Genomic DNA, 15,988 nt, shown 5'->3' with positions numbered 1-15,988 from the left:
AAGAAATCCTAGTGGATTAAGGTACCATTTCATTCAAAATCAACTGATCCTGAATGTGATCATTATTCAATAACTAGAACAAGCAAAGCATTTTGTTAGTAAGGAAAAAATAGCTAATCCTGCTTTAAAAGAATTTATCTAAACGAACACATACACACAAGCTACATATAAGCAAAAAAATCTGGAGCAGTTGAGGACAGTGACAGCTGTATAGTGACCCCTCTCCCAGGATCTCCTCATCAAATAATTTGAAACAAGTAGAAATAAAAGGTAATTTCTACACCAAAACTTTCCGTCAGTATAACTTGAAGACACAGAACGACAAAACTGCAAAGTAACTGTGAGTAAAAGAGAAAGATCGCCAAAGTGTGCAACTTCACACTCTGCCACCCCTCCTCCTCCAGCTGCAAGACTTTGTAGAGGCAGATCAAGAAAAACTGCATGAAAGAAAGATGGAGAGAGTGAAGGAGGCTAAGGGTGAGTTGAACAATCTCTAGATTAATTACATTCACCATGCATTACAAAATACTAGAAAAGCATCTAGGCAGATCAGAGTACAGACTAGAGGAAAGGAACTCTAAATACAAGGAATTTGATGAACTGGGCACCACTTTAGGGATTGGTACAATATAAAAAGACAGGCATAATTTTTTTTGAGTAATAATAATTTCTTATTAATTTATTTATTTCAATTGGAGGATAATTACTTTACAATATTGTGGTGGTTTTTGCCATACACCGATCTGAATCACCCACAGGTGCATACATGTCCCCCCAACCTGAACTCCCCTCCTAACTCCCTCCCCAGCCCATCCCTCTGGGTTGCCCCAGTGCACCAGCTTTGAGTGCCCTGCTTCATGCATTAAACTTGCACTGGTCATCTATTTTACATATGGTAATATACATGTTTCAATGCTATTCTATCAAATCATCCCACTCTCACTTTCTCCCACATAGTCCAAAAGTCCGTTCTTTACATTGGTGTCTCCTTTGCTGCCTGGCATATAGGACCATCATTACCGTCTTTCTAAATTCCACATATGTGCGTTAATATACTGTACTGGTGTTTCTCTTTCTGACTTACTTCACTCTGCATTATAGGCTCCAGATTCATCCACCTCATTAGAACTGAATCAAATGTGTTCATTTTTATAGCTAAGTAATAGTCCATTGTGTATATGTACCACAGTTTCCTTGTCCATTCATCTGCCAATGGACATCTAGGTTGCTTCCATGTCCTAGCTATTGTAAACAACGATGCAATGAATTTTGGGGGACATATGTCTCTTCCAATTCTGGTTTCCTTAGTGTGGAAGCCCAGCAGTGGGATTGCTGGGTCATATGGCAGTTCTGTTTCTAGTTTTTTAAGGATCTCCACACTGTTCTCCATAGTGTCTGTACTAGTTTGCATTCCCACCAACAGTGTAAGAGGATTCCCTTTCCTCCACACCCTCTCCAGCATTTATTGTTTGTAGACTTTTTGATAGCAGCCATTCTGACCAGCGTGAGATGGTACCTCATTGTGGTTTTGATTTGCATTTCTCTAATAATGAGTTTTTCCTCAGGCATGGAACAATAGACTGGTTCCAAATAGGAAAAGGAGTACATCAAGACTGTATATTGCCACCCTGCTTATTTAACTTATATACAGAGTACATCATGAGAAACGCTGGGCTTGAAGAAACACGAACTGGAGTCAAGATTGCCAGGAGAAATATCAGTAACCTCAGATATGCAGATGACACCACCCTTATGGCAGAAAGTGAAGAAGAACTAAAGAGCCTCTTGATGAAAGTGAAAGAGGAGAGTGAAAAAGTTGGCTTAAAAAAAAAAAGCTCAACATTCAGAAAACTAATTTCATGGCATCTGGTCCCATCACTTCATGGGAAATAGATGGGGAAACAGTGGAAACAGTGTCAGACTTTATTTCTTTGGGCTCCAAAATCACTGCTGATGGTGATTGCAGCCATGAAACTAAAAGACGCTTACTCTTTGGAAGGAAGGTTATGACCAACCTAGATAGCATATTGAAAAGCAGAGACGTTACTTTGCCAACAAAGGTCCGTCTAGTCAAGGTTATGGTTTTTCTAGTAGTCATGTGTGGATGTGAGAGTTGGACTGTGAAGAAAGCTGAGCACCAAAGAATTGATGCTTTTGAACTGTGGTGCTGGAGAAGACTCTTGAGAGTCCCTTGGACTGCAAGGATATCCAATCAATCCATCCTAAAGGAGATCAGTCCTGGGTGTTCATTGGAAGGACTGATGTTGAGACTGAAACTCCAATACTTTGGCCACCTCATGCGAAGAGTTGACTCATTGGAAAAGACCCTAATGCTGGGAAGGATTGGGGGCAGGAGGAGAAGGGGACGACAGAGGATAAGATGGCTGGATGGCACCACGGACTCGATGGACATGGGCTTGGTTAGACTCTGAGAGTTGGTGATGGACAGGGAGGCCTGGCGTGCTGTAATTCATGGGGACGCAAAGAGTCTGACATGACTGAGCGACTGAACTCAACTGAACTGAATAATGAGTTATGAATCACCTCCTCAGTGATCAATGCAAAGAAATAGAAGAAAACAATACTATGGGAAATACTAGAGATCTCTTCAAGAAAATTAGAGATACCAAAGGAAAATTTCATGCAAAGATGAGCTCAATAAAGGACAGAAATGGGTTGGACCTAACAGAAGCAGAAGATATTAGGAACAGGTGGCAAGAATACACAGAAGAACTATACAAAAGAGATCTTCATGACCCAGATAATTACGATGATGTGATTGATCACTCACACTCACCTAGAGCCCGACATCCTGGAATGTGAAATCAAGTGGGCCTTAGGAAGCATCACTACAAACAAAGCTAGTGGAGGTGATGGAATTCCAGTTGAGCTATTTCAAATCCTCAAAGATGATGCTGTGAAAGTATTGCACTCAATATGCCAGCAAATTTGGAAAGCTCAGCAGTGGCCACAGGACTGGAAAAGGTCAGTTTTCGTTCCAATCCCAAAGAAAGGCAATGCCAAAGAATGCTCAAACTACTGCACATGGCACTCATCTCACACGCTAGCAAAGTAATGCTCAAAATTCTCCAAGCCAGGCTTCAACATTACATGAACTGTGAACTTCCAGATGTTCAAGCTGGTTGTAGAAAAGGCAGAGGAACCAGAACTCAAATTGCCAACATCCGCTGGATTATCGAAAGAGCAAAAGAGTTCCAGGAAAACATCCACTTCTCCTTTACTGACTATGCCAAAGCCTTTGACTGTGTGGATCTAAACAAACTGTGGAAAATTCTGAAAGAGATGGGAATACCAGGCCACCTGACCTGCCTCCTGAGAAATCTGTAGGCAGGTCAGGAAACAACAGTTAGACCTGGACATGGAACAACAGACTGGTTCCAAATAGGGAAAGGAGTACGTCAAGGCTGTATATTGTCACCCTGCTTATTTAACTTATATGCAGAGTACATCATGAGAAACCTTGGGCTGGAGGAAGTACAAGCTGGAATCAAGATTGCCAGGAGAAATATCAATAACCTCAGATATGCAGATGACACCACCCTTATGGCAGAGAGTGAAGAAGAACTAAAAAGCTTCTGATGAAAGTGAAAGAGGAGAGTGAAAAAGTTGGCTTAAAACACAACATTCAGAAAACTAAGATCATGGCATTGAGAAAGTCATTTCCTCGGCAGGTTGATAAGAAGTCCAGGGGTCCCCAAGGAGAGAGGGGTCTGGAATTCTCAAGGAGGAAAAAAGGACAAACTTTTTTTCCCCTCTACATTTCTTAGGATTATATAACAATAATGTATCCTGCTTGAGGACAGTCTCTGGAGAAAACCTTCTGGCTAATCCTGTCATCTTAAAATGTAATTTATGGGAGTAGGTCTAGTGAGGCCTTTACAACCTCCAGACATTCTTTTGATTCAGTGTAATAACTAATTGGAGAGTATATAACTCCACTGCTAACACTAGCAAGGGGGTACTCTTTCTGCCCCCTTCTGATGCTTATGTCAGAAGCTTTCTCTATCTCCTTTATACTTTTATAAAACTTTATTACACAAAAGCTCTGAGCGATCAAGCCTCATCTCTGGCCCCGGATTGAATTCTTTTCCTCCAGAGGCCAAGAATCCTGGCGTCTTTTCGTGGTTCAGCAACAACCTTTCAGCATCTGGTCCCATCACTTCATGGCAAATAGATGGGGAAACAATGCAAACAGTGACAGACTTTATTTTGGGGGGCTCCAAAATGACTGCAGATGGTGACTGCAGCCATAAAATTAAAAGACGTTTGCTCCTTGGAAGAAAAGCTATAATCAACCTAGACAACATATTAAAAAGCAGAGACATTACTTTGCCAATAAATGTCCGTCTAGTCAAAGCTATGGTTTTTCCAGTAGTCATGTATGGATGTGAGAGTTGGACTATAAGAAAGCTGACTGCTGAAGAACTGATGCTTTTGAACTGTGGCATTAGAGAAGACTCTTGAGAGTCCCTTGGACTGCAAGGAGATCCAACCAGTCCATCCTAAAGGAAATCAGTCCTGAATATTCATTGGAAGGACTGATTCTGAAGCTAAAACTCCCAATACTTTGGCCACCTGATGCAAAGAACTGACTCTTTTGAAAAGACCCTGATGCTGGGCAAGATTGAAGGCAGGAGGAGAAGAGGATGACAGAGGATGAGATGGTTGGATGGCATCACTGACTCAATGGACATGAGTTTGAATAAACTCTGGGAGTTGGTGTGGACAGGGAGGCCTGGCGTGCTGCAGTCCATGAGGTCACAAAGAGTCAGACAGGACTGAGCAACTGAACTTAACTGATAATGAGTGATGTTGAGCATCTTTTCGTGTATTTGTTAGCCATCTGTATGTCTTCTTTCGAGAAACGTCTGTTTAGTTCTTTGGCCCATTTTTTGATTGGTCGTTTGTTTTTCTGGTATTGAGCTGCATGAGCTGCTTGTATATTTTTGAGATTAATTCTTCGTCAGTTTCTTCCTTTGCTATTATTTTCTCCCATTCTGAAGGCTGTCTTTTCACCTTGCTTATAGTTTCCTTTGTTGTGCAAAAGCTTTTAAGTTTAATTAGGTCCCATTTGTTTATTTTCGTTTTTATTTCCATTACTCTGGTAGGTGGGTCATAGAGGATCTTGCTGTGATTTATGTCACAGAGTGTTCTGCCTATGTTTTTCTCTAAGAGTTTTATAGTTTCAGGTTTTACATTTAGGTCTTTAATCCATTTTGAGTTTATTTTTATGTATGTTGTTAGAAAATGTTCTTGTTTCATTCTTTTACATGTGTTTGACCAGTTTCCCCAGCACCACTTGTCAAAGAGCTTATCTTTTCTCCATTGTATATTTTTGCCTCCTTTGTCAAAGATGAGGCATCCATAGGTGCATGGATTTGTCTCTGGGCTTTCTAATTTGTTCCACTGATCTATGTTTCTGTCTTTGTGCCAGTACCATACTGTCTTGTGACTGTAACTTTGCAGTATAGGCTGAAGTCAGGCAGGTTGATTCTTCCAATTCCATTCTTCCTTTTCAAGATGGCTTTGGCTGTTCGAGTTTGTGTTTCCACACAAATTGTGAAATTATTTGTTCTAGTTCTGTGAAGAATACCATTGGTAGTTTGATAGGGATTGTGTTCAATCTATACATTGCTTTGGGTAGTATACTCATTTTCACTATGTTGATTCTTCCAATCCATGAACATGGTATATTTCTCCATCTATTTGTGTCATCTTTGATTTCTTTTATCAGTGTGTTATAGTTTTCTATATATAGGTCTTTTGTTTCTTTAGGTAAATTTATCCCTAAGTATTTTATTCTTCTCATCACAATGGTGAATGGGATTGTTTCCTTAACTTCTTTTTCTGTTTTTTCATTGTTATTGTACAGTAATGCAAGGTATTTCTGCATATTAATTTTATATCCTGCAATTTTACTATATTCACTGATTAGCTCTAGTAATTTTCTGGTGGTATCTTTAGGGTTTTCTATATAGAGGATCATGTCATCTGCAAAAGTGAGAGTTTTACTTCTTCTTTTCCAATCTGGATTCCTTTTATTTATTTTTCTCCTCTGATTGCTGTGGCAAGGACTTCAAAAACTACGTTGAACAGTACTGGTGAGATTAGGCACCCTTCTCTTATTCCTGATTTTAGAAGAAATGCTTCGATTTTTTGCCACTGAGGGTAATGTTTCATGTGGGTTTGTCATCTATGGCTCTTATTATGCTGAGGTAGGTTGCTTCTATGTCTGCTTTCTGGAGAGTTTTGATCATAAATGATTGTTTAATTTTGTCAAGGACTTTCTCTGCATCTATTGAGATAATCATATGGTTTTTTGTCTTTCAATTTGTTAATATGGTATATCTCATTGATTGATTTGTGAATATTGAAGAATTGTTGCATCCTTGGAATAAAGCTCACTTGGTCATGTTGTATGATATTTTTAATATGTTGTTTGATTCTGTTTGCTAAAATTTTATTGAGGATTTTTGCATCTATGTTCATCAGAGATATTGACCTGTAGTTTTCTTTTTTTTGGCATCTTTAAGCTAGGTGCAATTTGAAAGGATAAACTACATGTAAAGAAACAGTCTTTGAAATACATAGCTCTGGGGGAAGAAAAAAGACAAGAGAAAGGACAACGTGCCCTTTTAAAATTTGGTGGTAAAGAGAGAAAGAAGAAAAAAAGGGGAAAAAAATCTAGGAACTTGCAAGACAAAAAAAAAAAAACAACCTCAAGATGAGAGGACTCATAACCCTTCCACCACCATTTAAACAAAAGAAAAATTTTAAACACCAGAATTTTTCTATCTTCAGAAGGAATGAATCATTAAATAAACAATCTAATAAAACATCCCCAAATCATAAAAATAAAAATAAATAAAGAAGATGTAGACTCAGTTCAGTATAGTTCAGTCGCTCAGTCATGTCCGACTCTTCACGACCCCATGGACCACAGCACGCCAGGCCTCCCTGTCCATCACCAACTCTCGGACTTTACTCAAACTTGTCTCCATGGAGTTGGTGATGCCATTCAACCATCTCATCCTCTGTCGTCCCTTCTCCTACTTCCTTCAATCGTTCTCAGCATCAGGGTCTTTTTAAATGAGTCAGCTCTTTGCATCAGGTGGCCAAAGTATTGGAGTTTCAGCTTTAACATCAGTCCTTCCAATGAACACTCAGGACTGATCTCCTCTAGGATTGACTGGTTGGATGTCCTTGCAGTCCAAGGGACTCTCAAGAGTCTTCTCCAACACCACAGTTCAAAAGATGAAGACTATGCTACATCTAAATAGATAGGGGGAAGGAGAAAGAGAGAGGGAAGAAGATAACAGAGGGAAAGAAGGAAGAAGAAGGAGTGAGGAGAGGTGAGGAAGGGGAGAAGAAGGGGGAAAAGAGAGGAAGGAAGAGAGAAGGAGGGAGAAAGGAAGAATAAAAGGAAGGAGGGAAAGAATGATGGGAGGAAGAAAGGGAAGGAGATAAACTACTTCCCAGAAATCCACTGGAAGAGTTCTGTGTATGTCTCATCGTCAAAATTAAAATTGCATGGTGACTTCCAAGTGGAAGGGCATCTGTAATAATGAAAATCTTTTCCAGCCTATAGTGGAAAGGGAAGACGAACTTGGAAGCTTTTGGAGAGCTAATAAACAGTCTTTGATATGTCTTTCCTCACAAACTTAATTAGTAAATATTTCAGTTGGATATAAACTATAAGCTGAAAATTTTATTACCTTAGAGTTTTTAAGTCATTGCCCCACTGTCTTTTAGCTTCAATATTATTGTTAAAAGTCCATTGTTATTTCTATTCTCTTTTCTTCTCACACAACTTGTATTTCTTCTTCTGGAAGGTTATCGAAACTTCTTTTTATCCCTGCAATTTTTGTCATAGTGAAGTGCCTTGTTTGGGGGTCTTTTTACATATTCAGGTCTAGATCTTCACCAGTTCAATTTCTACAAAGATCAAACTTTCAGTTCCCATCCAAGATGGATGAAGGCCAGCCTCATGGTTATGCCGTATGTGAGGGAGAAATATCTGTCCCTTAGACAAACTTTCAACCAATCTTGTTGTTTCCTTACCAACATCTTTGCAGTTCCTGATGCCTTCAACTCCTAAGCCATCCTGACATCAACTGGTTTAATTCACCTTTTTTGTGTTACCATTCCTCTTGCAAATACATATGTTAACTTTCTCATTTCTGATGAATCAATTCCCATCTTCAAAAATACGTGTTGACATGTCTTCTCTACTGTAATCTCCTCTCCGATTCTGTGTATCCTTTGAATTTATGCTTTTTGGGGGGCATTCTTTTTAATATTTTAGTGGGATTTCAAGGGCAACAGAAGAGAAACATGTGTTCAGTTAACCATACTTAGCCTGAAGTTCTCTTAATTACACCTGTAGTCTAATGAATAAATCTGGGCATGGGGAGGAATGGTTAAGGTGGAGGGCAGCGGTGGACTAAGACTGAGAGTCAGGAGATGATCAGACTTTCAGTAAGAAATGACAATCACCTGAACTTTGATAGTAGCAGGCATAATGGAGATAAGAGGCCAAATTTCAGACAAACTAAGTTGATAGAAACAACTGCAGTTGGCTATTGGTTGTAAAAAAGTCTAACAGACACAGTATATGAGAGAAACTTGATCAGGTTACAATTCAATAGTAGCAATGTAAGTTCTAATTTCTGTGTGGGTTGATCAGGAAAGACCCCAAAGATGGGTAAGAGTTTGATAGATGGAGATGGAGGCAGAATATTATGATTAATCATTACAGTTTATTTGCAACAAGTTCTATAAAGACTAGGATTTAGACATTTTTGAAAGTGATAAAACTGCTATTTCATCAGATAAAATTAGTTTCTGCCTTCCTGAATGGGGACTGTCATTTACCTCTTTAGGTAGATCCTCCCTTTGTTCCTTAGTTCATTGCTCCATTATTTCAGTAGTGACCATGTAAGATAAGCATCAAGCACTTTCCTTAGGTGAACCTAGGATTCGGTGAAGTTATCCAAATGCAGAGAGGCTTTTTTTGATGGCCTAAACAGTAACAATTGTGCTTGTTTTAATAGTTATATATTCTCATTGTTCAAAAACCTTTTAATAAAAAAATGAAAAATCTTACATTCACTCCTGGCCTCTATCTACCAAGGTCCCATCTCCCTTCTTTTCAGTTCCCATTCTCTGATCCCCTTGAGTATTCACCTTTATTAACTTCCTGAATAGTTTTTCAGTTTATTTATGCGAATATGAGAAAATTAAAATGCATTTTTCTTTTTATTCTTTTGGCTTTACACAAAGTATACCATGGTACATATACTGCTCTGTACCTTTTTTTTTTCCATTTAATAATATATCTTGGCAAGTAGTATATAGAGAAGTGTCTCACTCTTTTCAAAGCTGCATATTATTTGATTGTATGGATGGACTGTAATTCATTGAACCCAGTCTCCCATTGATGAACATTTTGTTTGTTTCCAGTGTTTTGCTATTTCCTTCCATTATAATCTTGTAGGATCAAATATTTTGTTTAGAAATAAAAATTGGATGTTTAGCAAAGCCATGATCATTCAGATCTAATGAAATATTTGGCATTATTTTTGGTTTTGATTTTTCATAAATCTGGAGCTAGACCAATCTATGCTTAAAACCATCCATTGAATGATATATGTAAACTTGTGTTTACTTCTAATTTGCCTTCCAGGATGCAAAAGTAGAAATGAGAATACCAAAAGTAGAAATGAGAATATAGCAAAAAGGAACATTTGGGCAATCTTTCCCTGAGAGATAAAGAACTGAATAGAAAGATATTGGTCTTGGCAGCACAACATGCCCCAATTAGGAGGTCACTCACATAGTGTTGAGGCCTCATAAATGCAACTTTGGGATGTCTTTACTGGAGCTTCCCAGGGGGCACTAGTGGTAAAGAACCAGCTTGCCAATACAGGTAGAAAAGAGACATGGGTTCTATCCCTGGCTTGGGAAGATCTGCCGGGAGCCAGCACACAAGATCCCACCCATGACAAGGTCATGAGGAGAAGACCTGACGAGCAAGGCAACTCAGGCCTCAGGGATTTTGATAAGCTGCCTCGGCGCTCACCTTAAAAATGATATCTTTCTGATGCTTGCTATAATAGATGGCTCCCTAATTTCTGTGACTTAGGCAGAAGGCCTTCCCTGATCCTTTCCTAACCAGGTCAATTTAAAACTCGAATCGACATGCCCCCCAAACAGCAGCACTCTATAAGATTATCCATAAAAGAGAGTATTTTAATCTAAACTCCTCTTGCTAATATCTTAGTTTGCTGGATAAATGTGCCTGTGCCTTTAGAGCTAATGTGCATGACTGCTCCTCAACAATAAACAGCATTGATAGCCTGTATGCACAAAAGGTCCCAATGGGCACAGAACCCTTCGAGGGGGAAAAAGCCTATTGGAAAACATAAGAAATATTACTCTATAAAACTGTTAATCGGTATATATTTACTTGCTATGTTTTTGCTATTAACATCCTGAGCCTGTATAATAAAGGTATAATAGTTAGAGACTTATATAAACAAAGGTTTAGCCATAATATAAAAATAATAAGACAGTTGTTAATTTGGCTGGTGATTTTTGTTAAAGAACTGACTTTTGTGCTACATTGTTTCAGCTTGCTGTACCATGACCTTATGGGACCGAATTCTTTTCTGTTAAGCTCAAGGCAAAAGATAGATTACAAAAAACAGATTTTACTTTAAACCTTTGAGTTAATGAATCCTTTCTTTGTCATAATCCACTGTGCCTGTATTCTTTAAAAAAACAAGTGTTTTGGCTAATCAACTCTTATCACTAAAGAGTCATAAAGATGTTAGCAGGCCTCCAGGCCAGAAGATAATGTAAACAACTTAAGGCCTTTGTAAATAAGATATATACAAAAATATCCTGGTTTTGATAAGGGTCAAAAACTGCCGACCCGTTAAGCTGATTTGGCATGACTCTACAACTCAAGATATAAAAGCTCCCTTTGAAAAATAAAGCTCAGATGCTGACGCTATTTCACACCTGCCTAGTCTCACTGTGTCTTCTCTTTTCGCCGATGCCGTCCATCCTGAGGGAACCCCTGGACCAGCTGGAGCAGGACTCTGGCAAAGATCCCCTGGAGAAGGGCATAGCAACCCACTCCAGTATTCTTGCCTGAAGAATCCCATGGACAGAGAAGCCTGGCAGGCTATAGTCCATAGGGTCACAAAGAGTCAGATGCAACTTAGCACGCATGCACCGTAATTCTATTCCATTCTTATTCTATTATTATGGTTTATCCAGATCATAGTAACATGTTTTTCTTTATGGGCATGTGTTTTTACTGGAGAGTATGAAGGTCTTATTGTCATTTGTACTGAGTATGGGATTATTCCCAAGAAGCAAACAAGGCAGACCAGGGTGACTATGCTTTCCGGGTTTTAGAGGCGGTCAGGCCTGGGCTTTAAGGTTTATCTCTACTGTCAGTGAAGAGTCAACCTGGTGAGGGATTCTGAGATTTGACTCAGGCATATAGATTTTAAGAGAAGACACTTCAAGTATCAACTGTAACTTACTCTTTAAATTGTACTATTATCTCCAAACCTTTGTTAATTCATAGGACTCAATAATCCAAAAAATGTTAAAAATATGATGAAATATCATTTCACATCTTTAATATTATATTAAAAGAACCTCTGAAAATGCAAAGTACCAGGTACAATTAGGATCAAAGAGAATTAGTCATTGTTGGAGGGAGTATAAATGTATAAACATACATTTTGGAGGACAATTTATCAATATCTAGCAAAGCTGAAAATATGAATATGCTATAATCAAGTGATTCCGCAGTGAGGCAGGCACCCTGGAGAAACTACTGCACAGGTGCTCAAGTAAACAAAAACAAGAATATATTATTTATATAGAAAAAATAGAAATAATCTTTCATTAAATGGAGAACTAAACTATAATATATTTATATCAAGGAATTTGCCACGATAAAAATAAATGAAATAAAGTTGCATACATTTGGAAAACATGGATCTCATAAATATAACACTAAGCAAAAAAGCAAGTTACACAAAAATGTATATGGCATGATATATTTTTATGATACTATAATGTTTTATTCATTACATGTAGTAAAAGTATAAAGAAATGCACAAAAAAAATATAAGCAGACTGTTTACCTTTGGCAAGCATAGAAAAGAATAAAATCAGGGAGGGTACAAAGAGGGCTTCAGCTGGATAGTGAGTACACAACTATGAGTTACACTTTTGTAACTTTGTGATATATTCATAAATGTTAAAAATAAAGTTACATCTTTATCTTTGTAGTGCAACAGTGATTTAGGGGGAAGCGGTCTTCATAATAGCCAAAAGGTAGAAACAACCCAAACATTCATCAACTGATGAACGGATAAATAAATAAAACATGGTATCCATACAATGGAATATTATTCAGCAATAAAAAGGAATGAAATATTTATATATTCTACAACATGAGTGAACTTTAAAAAATTACTGCTAAGTGAAAGAAGCCATTCACATAAAAAAAAGATCATATGATTCCAATTATAGAACATTTCAGAATCAGCAAATCTATAACAATATAAAGTAAATAAGTGGTTGCCTAGGACTCAGGGTGGGGCTATGTGCAGAGAAATTCGGATGTGATTGCTATTCTGTACAGGAGTTCTTTGGAGGGTGATGAGAATATTCTAAAATTGATTATGGTGATGGTCACACAACTCTGTGAATATACTAAAAACCATTACATTACATGGCTGAATGGCTTAACTATTTAAATTAAATAAATGAATTACATAGCATATGAATTATATCCCAATAAAACTTTAAAAAATCTGGTTCAAAGAGCATTTCCTTTGCTCAGACCTGTCATGCATCTGTTCCTTCATATTACTTTCCTACCGCTTCAAAGAGATTTTGCGAATGTTTCTCTTGGTCCAAAAACTAAGGAGGATTATTTTAAAAGAGAATTGTCCCATAAATATAGAGCACATGGAAATGATGAGACTATATACACCACACGGGAGATATAGATGAGTTCATCCAAACAATAAAACTGGGTCATAGTCAAAGGATACTAAGACTAGTTTGGCTTGTCATTTACCTAATGGTCTAAAGCAACATAATGAGAAAACTTGTCCTTCTGGCTCTGCGCTTCCTTTTCTCAGGGAGAGATGCATGTTTTTAAGTTATCTGTCGAAATATATAATTAAAAGTAAAAATGGAAATAGAAAGATATCAGGGCCAGTATATACACTGTTCTCTTGAGAGTAGCCATAATTAAGAGAGCTCAGAACCTTCCAAGAAAAGTTCAGGAGGTGACTCCAGGACCCCAGCCATGAGGATGGGTAGTGCCAATAACCTCTCAGTCCTTTACAGTAACCAGTATACTTTCCAGTCCAAAGTCTTCTCAGAAACTTAGTGCCTATTTTAGAACTACAACTGATAGTGACAGAATCCAGGATCTAAAATCTTGCAGTTAGGACAACTTTACTTCACTATCGCACTCTACCTCAATAGCCTCTATCGTCCACTAACAAGTGGTTTTCCAACCTCTGTTTCCATAAAGTAACAGGGAATTCATTACCTCCCCAAGCAGCTCATTCCATTCTTGTACAGCATTGTTAGCCAAAAAGTTCTTCCTTCTGTTAGAGCAAACAGCTTTTCTGTAACATTCACAAATTTGATCCTGAATAGACTTTTGTGTCTACTCAAAATAGGCTTAAATGATCTTTTCCATATAACGGCCTTTTTGAAGGCAAGTACCATATACTTTCCAATATATATCCTCTGGGCTAAACATTAAAAGCTTTTTCAGGGACTCCTTATGATAAGGTTTCCAGAAGCTCATTACCATCTTGGTTATTCTTAAACTTCCTTGTAGCCAAGTTAAGCTCATTTCATATCCATAAAACAAGGATAGGTAATAATGCCTATGGGCTTCCCAGGTGGCACAAGCGGTAAAGAATCAGTCTACCAAGGCAGGAGATGCAAGAGGCGCAGGTTTGATCCCTGGTTCAGGAAGATCACTGGAGTAGGAAATGGTACACCACTCCAGTATTCTTCTTGCCTGGGAAATCCCATGTACAGAGGAGCCTGGTGGGCTACAGTCCATCGGTCTCAGAGTCAGACACGACCTGAGCAAGCACACACAAACACAGTAATGCCTATGGTCCTGAATTAACCAAATGAATTAACGTATATAAAAGTATTTTTACACCTTAAAATACTTTGTAAACATAAAATACTATTAGAAAGTATCTGCTTCCCAGAAGGCAACTTCTCAAAATATAGTAGAAACTTGTAATACACAATTTGATCTAAGGGTCACTGACATTGGAATCACCTGGAATCGTGTTAGAAATGAAGAATCTCAGACCCATTCCATATCTATTGAATTCACATCTGCAGTCCCAGGTGGCTCAGTGGTAAAGAATCTGCCCAGCAATGCAAGCGACACGAGAGATGTGAGTTCAGTCCCTGGGTCAGGAAGATTCCCTGGACAAAGGAATGGCAACCCATTTCAGTATTCTTTTGCCTGGAGAATTCCATGGACAGAGGAGCCTGGTGAGCTACAGTCCACGGGGTCACAAAGAGGCAGACATGACTGAGTGACTAACACACACACAGCAAGTATTTTATACAATAAAGTCTGAGGAACACAGTAGACTTTCAAATGGGCATACACTTAGCAATTTCTCTTTTAGATTTTTATCCTGAGGATGTGATGTGGTAAGTGTGAAAGAGATACACATAAATAAAATTCATGACAGCAAAAACTTAGAAGGAATCCAAAGATATACTAATAGAAAATTGGGCAAGTGATTGATGGTTCATCTGTGGATATACTCCTTCTCCCCAAGAGGCCTTCTTGGCCCTTGGCATACCTGATTGCCAGCTAGGGGTATCTGTTGAGCAAGCTTCTCAGCTTGTGCTAATGGCAAGAAGATGCCTGCTCCCAAGCTGATGGCTGATGCCGTGAACGTAGTTGTACGTTCATTTGGACACAAAAAGATATTAATATCTCCAGACAGATTATCTACCTGGGGAGAATCAGACCATTTGCCCAAGAGCTCAATCTCCCAAGGGTTCAATCAGTTTTAAAATACTGCTAGCAGCATATCCAGGTGTTTTCTCAAGTACAATTATTACAGGACTTTTCCTGAGATCATAATTAACTAGAGAAGGGACAGTGAACATATAACTGGAGAACTGCTCACAGGCTACTTAAAAAATTTGTGATCCAATGTCAGTAAAGTGGCTTTTTCCCTCTTTAATTGAGAAACATGTTCAGCCTTTTTGTTCCTCAGTTTTGACCGTTGCCTTTGAAGTTTCTTTTACTCTTGTTACAGAGTTATTTTACTTATTAGAGAAAGACCTTCCACTGTGACCAAACAGTTTGGGAAATTTTAGGAAAATGATGTTTCCTGAATACCTTATTTTAAAATATCAAACTACACTTCTCCACCCCAAGAGCTTATTTCTCTGCTGTATTTTTCTCCATGGCACCCATCATCAACAACTCTCCTTGTTTATTGTTTTATTGATTGCTTGTCTGGCTCCCTCCACTAGAAGGCAAGCTCTATAAACGAAAGAGGTGTTGCCTCTTTTGTCCATTGCTGTGTGTACAGCACTTAGGAAGTGTCTGACACCTAGGAGGTGTTCAACAAGTGTTTGTGGAATGAATCTGCATTAAAAAAATTTCAGTATCCTTAGGTCCACTGGTCTTGTTAGCTGGATCCACTGGTCTTGTTGGCTGGAGAACAAAGTCCTTCATCATTTAGACTATATCCAAGGTATACTATGGAGTAGGAAATGGCAACCCACTCCAGTATTCTTGCCTGGAAAATTCCGTGGACAGGGGAGCCTGGAGGGCTACAGTCCATGGGATCACAAAGAGTCGGACACAACTGAGCACAGCAAGTGCTTTATAGCCTCTTGATTTAGTCTTCCTAAT

The sequence above is a fragment of the Giraffa tippelskirchi genome, chromosome 5, assembly GCF_054371585.1.
Source record: "Giraffa tippelskirchi isolate mGirTip1 chromosome 5, T2T-mGirTip1v1.2.pri, whole genome shotgun sequence".
NCBI classification, from domain to species: Eukaryota; Metazoa; Chordata; class Mammalia; order Artiodactyla; family Giraffidae; genus Giraffa; species Giraffa tippelskirchi.
This window is presented reverse-complemented; position numbering follows the sequence as displayed.